Genomic DNA, 6,499 nt, shown 5'->3' with positions numbered 1-6,499 from the left:
ATTTGGAAGTGCTGAAAAGGCTGTGTGAAAAAGTTAGACTACCTGAACTTTTCACCAACAGTTCATGGCTCTTGCATCATGACAATGCACCAGCTCACATGGCACTGTCTGTGAGGGAGTTTTTAGCCAGTCAACAAATAACTGTATTGGAACACCCTCCCTACTCACCTGATCTGGTCCCCAATGATGTTTTTCTTTACCTGAAGATAAAGGAAATGTTGCAAGGAAGACATTTTGATGACATTCACGACATCAAGGGTAATAGGATGATACCTCTGATGGTCATTCCAGAAAAAAGAGTTCCATAATTGCTTTGAAGGGCGGACTAGGCTCTGGCATTGGTGCATAGCTTCTCAAGGGGAGTACTTCAAAGGTGACCATAGTGATATTCAGCAATGAGGTATGTAGCACTTTTTCTAGGATGAGTTTGCGAACTTAATTGGCATACCTCACATACAATTCTCATCTGGTGTATGGATCAAGTCATTCTCAACAAACCTTTTTTGTTGCCTTTATGAAGTCCCATGTTACAGGACTATTATGTACTGCTATAGACAGAGGGCTAAATTCAGTGTACTATGTCTAAATTTTAGTTAGGATTCTGGTAACCAAGAGAGGGCAAATCTAAGTAAACACCTTACTCCTGCCTAGGGCTGTGCCGTGCTTCACATTAGAAATATTCCCAGGTATATTGACAAGGCATTGATAAATGTTTTATGAATGACTGATTAATTTGCGTAATTCATTGAATCTTGGAAGTTTCTGTATAGGAAAGAAGAAGGTAGTAAACAGAAGTTATTTTTTAACAAGTGTCATCTAACTATAAAGTTCAGATTCACTGTTCCCGAAAAGGCTCTAATTGTAATGTTTTGTGCCTTAGGCCAGAAAATTTTTCAAAAGTCCCAAGTCCTCTGAAGGAAAGGCATATTGTAGAGTTGATTGATTTTTACCATTACTTTAGCGTGAAAACTACCATGATCATTCCCTCAAATAAAAATTTGGTCTGTATCTAAATGTTAGGTAAGTTTTATCAGAAACTGCCTCAATTGGAAACTGCCATGTTTCTATTTATGCTAGCATTTTAAAAAAGGAGAAAACTAATATTTATGGAGTGCCGACTATATGTCAGGTGCTAGCCTAGATATGTTAGGTAATCTTCATAATAAACAAGTGAGGTAGGAGTCATTAACTCTATTTTACGGAGGGGCGATAGGAGATTTAATATGCTAGCATGTTGGGGATGAGCTTAAAACCCTGAGGGAGTTTTGCTTGCTTGCTTGCTTGCTTGCTTGATTTGTGCTACATCGGGGGAGGCAAGCTGATCAAGTACCCCTCTGAAAGGGGACTTGAGGCTACTTAGTAGGAAAGAGAATCATGAGTAATTAACAATAATGCCATGGGCCAGGTGGGGCGAGTGGTAGGGTAAGTATTTGATATTTGTTATCCTGACATAAATCTATGCTCCCGTCTGAGAAATCTCATTGGTTCAAACTCTTCAGCAACGTTCTCATCCTGGCCTGTATGTCTTGAGGGTTGCTGGTCAGGCACACTGAGCAGTAAATTGTTGGTTTTGGGTCCCTGAAGTTTTCAAGTACAGAAAATTTTTTGAAAGAGCACAAAATACCCACAACACAAGAGAATGAGGACTGACTGTGGGCCATTCCCAACATGGCCACAGAGGAGACTCACAGCCATCTGTTTATCACTGGACCCAGGCTGTTTCATGCCCTTCAAGGTTTATGACCTATTTTTGTTTAGATTCCGTCAACAAAATTCCCTCAGAGAATTTAGCCAACTCAGGGCAATATTTTTCTTATTAACTTTTTAAAGTTTTGTTCTTTGCTATCAGTTACATTTTGTGGGGGCATTTGAAATGGTATGCAAAGATTTATTTCATAATTAAGACATAAAGAATGATTTCATAGCACTGCAGAGTGCTAAGGGGAAGGGTTATCACAGATGCATATTTGTAGGGAACAGCTTTGAAAAATATCAATTCCAGTCATACTGCAGATGAACAAGAGAGGAAAAACACAGCATACGAATTTAAATAATAAATTGTACCGACTGGAGTACTTCGCTTCATTTTTACCCTTCCACTAACCCCATTCCCTAGCTCACTCCTCCTAGACTTTCATTTTCCAATCCGCTTTGAGAATGGCTTTCCTGATTCCCTGAGGCTGAATGACAGGTTCCTCCTTTGTGGTCAGTCACACAGTTCCCTGTGCCTGTGCCTATCACAGCGCTTGCACAATACTTTTTTTGCACATAATAACACAACTGTTATTCTCATGGTGAGTTTGCTTGTGTGGTTCACGTGGTGGACTGTAAGCCATCTGCGAGAAGGAGAGAGACTATTTCTTTGTTTTTTTTGCTGTTTTCTAGTGCCAAGAACAGCACTGGCATACAACAGGCAGTTAAACAGGTTTAATGAATGAAGGATTTCATTAATGAAAAAGAGGACAACTGAGGAATCAGGATAATATGCACTTCATTTTCAGCCTGCACACAAATATTTCCTGTGAATATAAGACTTTTGCTTATTTATTTGTGGCTCAATTTTTCTGGACATAAAATGGAAATACCAGTAATACAGAATTCTCGCTCTATAACGAGGGCTTTAGTCTGGAGAAATCCTTGTAGAAAAATGCACACATAAGAAATTAAAGACTGATTACCTGACAAGTGAAGCAATTTCTCGGGACTAGGTCTATAAAGTGCTTAAAATTATCTTTGTATTTTACTAGAATAAAACATTAAAGTCATCATTTTAAAACCAATAGATTATCAATGGAATTTTACATATATGATATGAGCTATAATCAGTGTTCTACAATTAATTTCTGTTTATTTCTATTAATTTCCTGGCTTGCCAGACTCTTTTCAGGGTCCCTTTCCTTTGGTTTTAGTCAGACTTATAAAATTGTTTTTTTGCAAATAATCTGCATACTAAAAAGCATTTCCTCTTGTGGCTGGTCTTCCATGCAAATGATCAACAGCTTTTTTATTTTATGACTCAGTGTTTGCAGGCATTTTCTAGGTCCTACATTATTCCCGCTGTGTTCCCATAGACCCTGTTACACAGTCTTGACATTTTTTTTTTTTCCCTTTGAGAGACATACCAGGACTGTTCGAAGGCCTGGGTTTATATTACCTTTTCTAAGACAGGTTGCAAAATCACATTATCCTCTGCCATGGATTTTACCTCTTCCCAAGCCTATTCATTCCTCAGATTTACATATCATAATATGGTCGGTATTCCTCTGTTGAGCTACTGGTATGCTTTTAAGCAACTAAGATGCTCATGTTTTATTATAAAAAGAAAATATGGGAGCAAACCCCGCACATGTAAGACAAGTACACAAGGGGAAAGATGAATGCCTCATCCTCCTCTTTAAAGATATGAAAAATTGTTCATCTGGTACGAGAGCTTTAGACTCACTTCTTAGTTAAATTCACATGATCGAGCACTTACTCCACTCAAGGCCATGGACCCCCACCATGGTGATACAAAGGCAATCCTTTACTCCTTTAAAGTAGTGTACTGGTCACCTGCTCAGGCTCTGGGACTCTGCTAGGCACTGTGCTGAGCTCTAGACACTCATAACCTTCTTTCACACCCACACCATTTTACAAGGTAGGCACCATTCTTTCATGCTTTTTCAGCTAAGGGAACTAAAGTGTATCTGAAGTGAAAGGAACCATAGGAGGAGGAGTACAGATATGAAGGCGGGAGAGAAGAAATGTAAGGAAACAGCCAAAATGCAGACATCAGATGTGTGGAGGCATAAAAGCTCTACAGCATAGTAATATAGTGTCATAAGAGAATAATAGCATCGCCAGAAATTACTGCTGAGAGTTCAGATGGGAAATCAGTTAAAGCTTTAGGAGGGAAGGTCGTAATACCTTCCTGCCTACATCTCAAGTATTAGTGTGAGGACCATATAAAATCACATGTGGCTTGAACAGTGGCATGCTAATTGTGAAGTGATAAAAAGAGGAAAAAGAGAAGTGCATACATAAAACAGCAGTGGCTCAACATCTGCTAAACTGCCTGTGTGTTTTATTAGATTGTCCTATGTTCTTCTGGGGAAAAGCCAGGCCTATTTTATCTTTTTTAGCCTGTTTATATATACACAGCCCCAAGTAAATGGTATTGTATTATCTTAAATTGTTTGTAAGTACAAGGCAGCACATATGCTGTCTGAATTTTTCACTTGATGTAATGTGATTTTTAAGAGGTGGCAAGATAGGAGATATTTATCTGTTTCATATTACTCATATGATATATCAATGCTTTATGAAGCATTTTCCAAGTGGGTTAGAGAATGTAGTGGTAAGCACAGTGTTATAATGTTTTATGTTCTTGGGTAGAAATGTGATAATTTATTTTGGGTAAGCTATATTTATCAAAACCTGCAATCAATGAAACCACATTATTTTCTTCAGTCTGGTTATATCAGAATGGTTTTTGACCACGATGACATTGTTTTTAACCATACCATAAATTTATCATTGTGAAGAACAACACAGTATACATTTTTCATTGCATAGTTTCTGGCAAGAGAAAAACTGGTTTCTGCTGTCTTGGGGACCTGCTTTGAAAAGTTCCATTGAAAGAGGGCCTTTTAACATTTTTTTTTCCCTAAAGCAAATGCTGTTACATTTATAAATATACCATCTTTTGGATTCATCTGGTGGGATAAACAAATTTGTAAGTTAATGAGAATTGAGAAATTGGAAGAGTAAGAAGGCATTTTACAATTTTTCAGTGTATGAGCTCTGGCATTTCATTTAAAAAAATCAGTGTTCTTTTCAGCATTAACTGAAACAAATCCATCGAGCTCACTGTTTACAAAGGACCACAGCACAATTTTTTTCATAGCATTTTAGAGATCTTTTCAAAAAGAATCCAGTGACTCATGGTCATTTCCATGTTACCTGCAGCATTGTATTAAGGAAAAAAAAATTCGTTTTACAGAAAGGCTTTTACAGTAAGGCTTGAGCCTAACTTATGCTATGTACTGTATGAATACAGCACAGGCATTTTACATTTTCAACCTCAGTTTTCTGTAAAATGAAGATAATAATCCCAACTGCTTTGGGGTATAAAGAGGATTAGCTGGCAGAATACAAAGTTCCTGTTATAATGGGTGATAGGCACTCAATACATGGGGATTTGTTTCATTTCTTCCATTCTGTAATTTATTTCTTCAGCATATATTTATTGTCTATTGTGTTCTAGAAGCTTGATATTCCCAAGTGAACAAAACATGACCGCTGCCCAGTCCCCCCCCCCCCCCCCGCAAAAAAGCAATCAAACAAACCTTACCCATTAGCTTATATTCCAACTGGGGAGACTGACAATATATGATCAACAAAAATAAATTAATACATAAACAATATAATGGAATAAAAGATTATATATTGAATGGAGAAAATAAAAAGTAGAAGAGGATAAGGGTAAAGGGGGACAATTTGTAATATTCAGGGTAGACATTTGAGCAAGGACTTGAAGAAAGGAAAGATAAGCGCCCCATGGCATCTGGGGTGGAACATTCTAGGCAGAGAACAGCTAGGGCAATGACCCTAGGAGGAGAGACTTCCAGATGTTTTAAAAGAAGAACAAAAGGACCTATGTGTTTGGGTAAGGGAAGATGAAGTGAAGGGGAAAGTGGTCCAGAAAAGAGCCAGATAATACAGAACCTGAATTTGTAAGGACTTTGATTTTAAATGAAATAGGGAATCATTGTAGGTTCTCAGAAAATAGAGTAACATGATCTGGCTTACTTTTTAAAAAGGTATCTCTGCCTGGGGTCTTGAGAAGTAGGTAAGGGCAGGGTAGAATCAGGAAAGCTAACCGGGAGGTTATTTCAGCAGTTAAGGGGATTAGTGATGATTGCTAAGACCAGGGATCTTACAATGGGGGTAGTGATAGAATTCTGTATTTGAGGAAGTGTCAGTGGAGTTTTATTTCTAATTGACTAAGGATATAAGAGAAGTCAAAAGATGATTCCAAAGTTATTGGCCTGAGCTAATGGAAGAATGGATTTGCCAGCAGGTAAAATGTGGAATGCTAAAGACAGAGCAGCCTTGGGGATCAGGAAGGTGAAGACCCGGATGTCAGCTTTGGAAATATAAGATATGAGATATCAATTAGATATTCAAATAAACATGTCAAGTAGGCAGTTGAAAATTCAAGTCTAGAGATCAGATGAGGAGTCTAGGCTATATATTTAAATTCAGAAATTTGAATATATAGATGTTGTTTAATAATATGAGACTGGTTAAGATCTCCAATGAAGCAAATGTAGATAGAAAAGAGGATCAAGACAGAGTCCTACACTACAAAACTCTACCTTTAGTTTTATTTCAAATACTACCCAATAAATAGTTGAATATAAATGTAAAAACATTGGAGGCAATAGATGCTAGATCCATTCTGGGAAGGTTAAATATATATATATATATATATATATATATATATATATATATATAT

At 37.3% G+C, this 6,499-nt stretch overlaps 1 protein-coding gene across 1 annotated transcript in view; it reads right to left on the bottom strand.

Moving 5' to 3' along the window:
* Positions 1-6,499, bottom strand: part of GRM5 (glutamate metabotropic receptor 5) — a 506,006-nt gene that overhangs the window by 72,341 nt on the left and 427,166 nt on the right.

The sequence above is a fragment of the Hipposideros armiger genome, unplaced genomic scaffold (genome assembly GCF_001890085.2).
Source record: "Hipposideros armiger isolate ML-2016 unplaced genomic scaffold, ASM189008v1 scaffold_960, whole genome shotgun sequence".
Classification (NCBI taxonomy): domain Eukaryota; kingdom Metazoa; phylum Chordata; class Mammalia; order Chiroptera; family Hipposideridae; genus Hipposideros; species Hipposideros armiger.
This window is presented reverse-complemented; position numbering and strand designations above follow the sequence as displayed.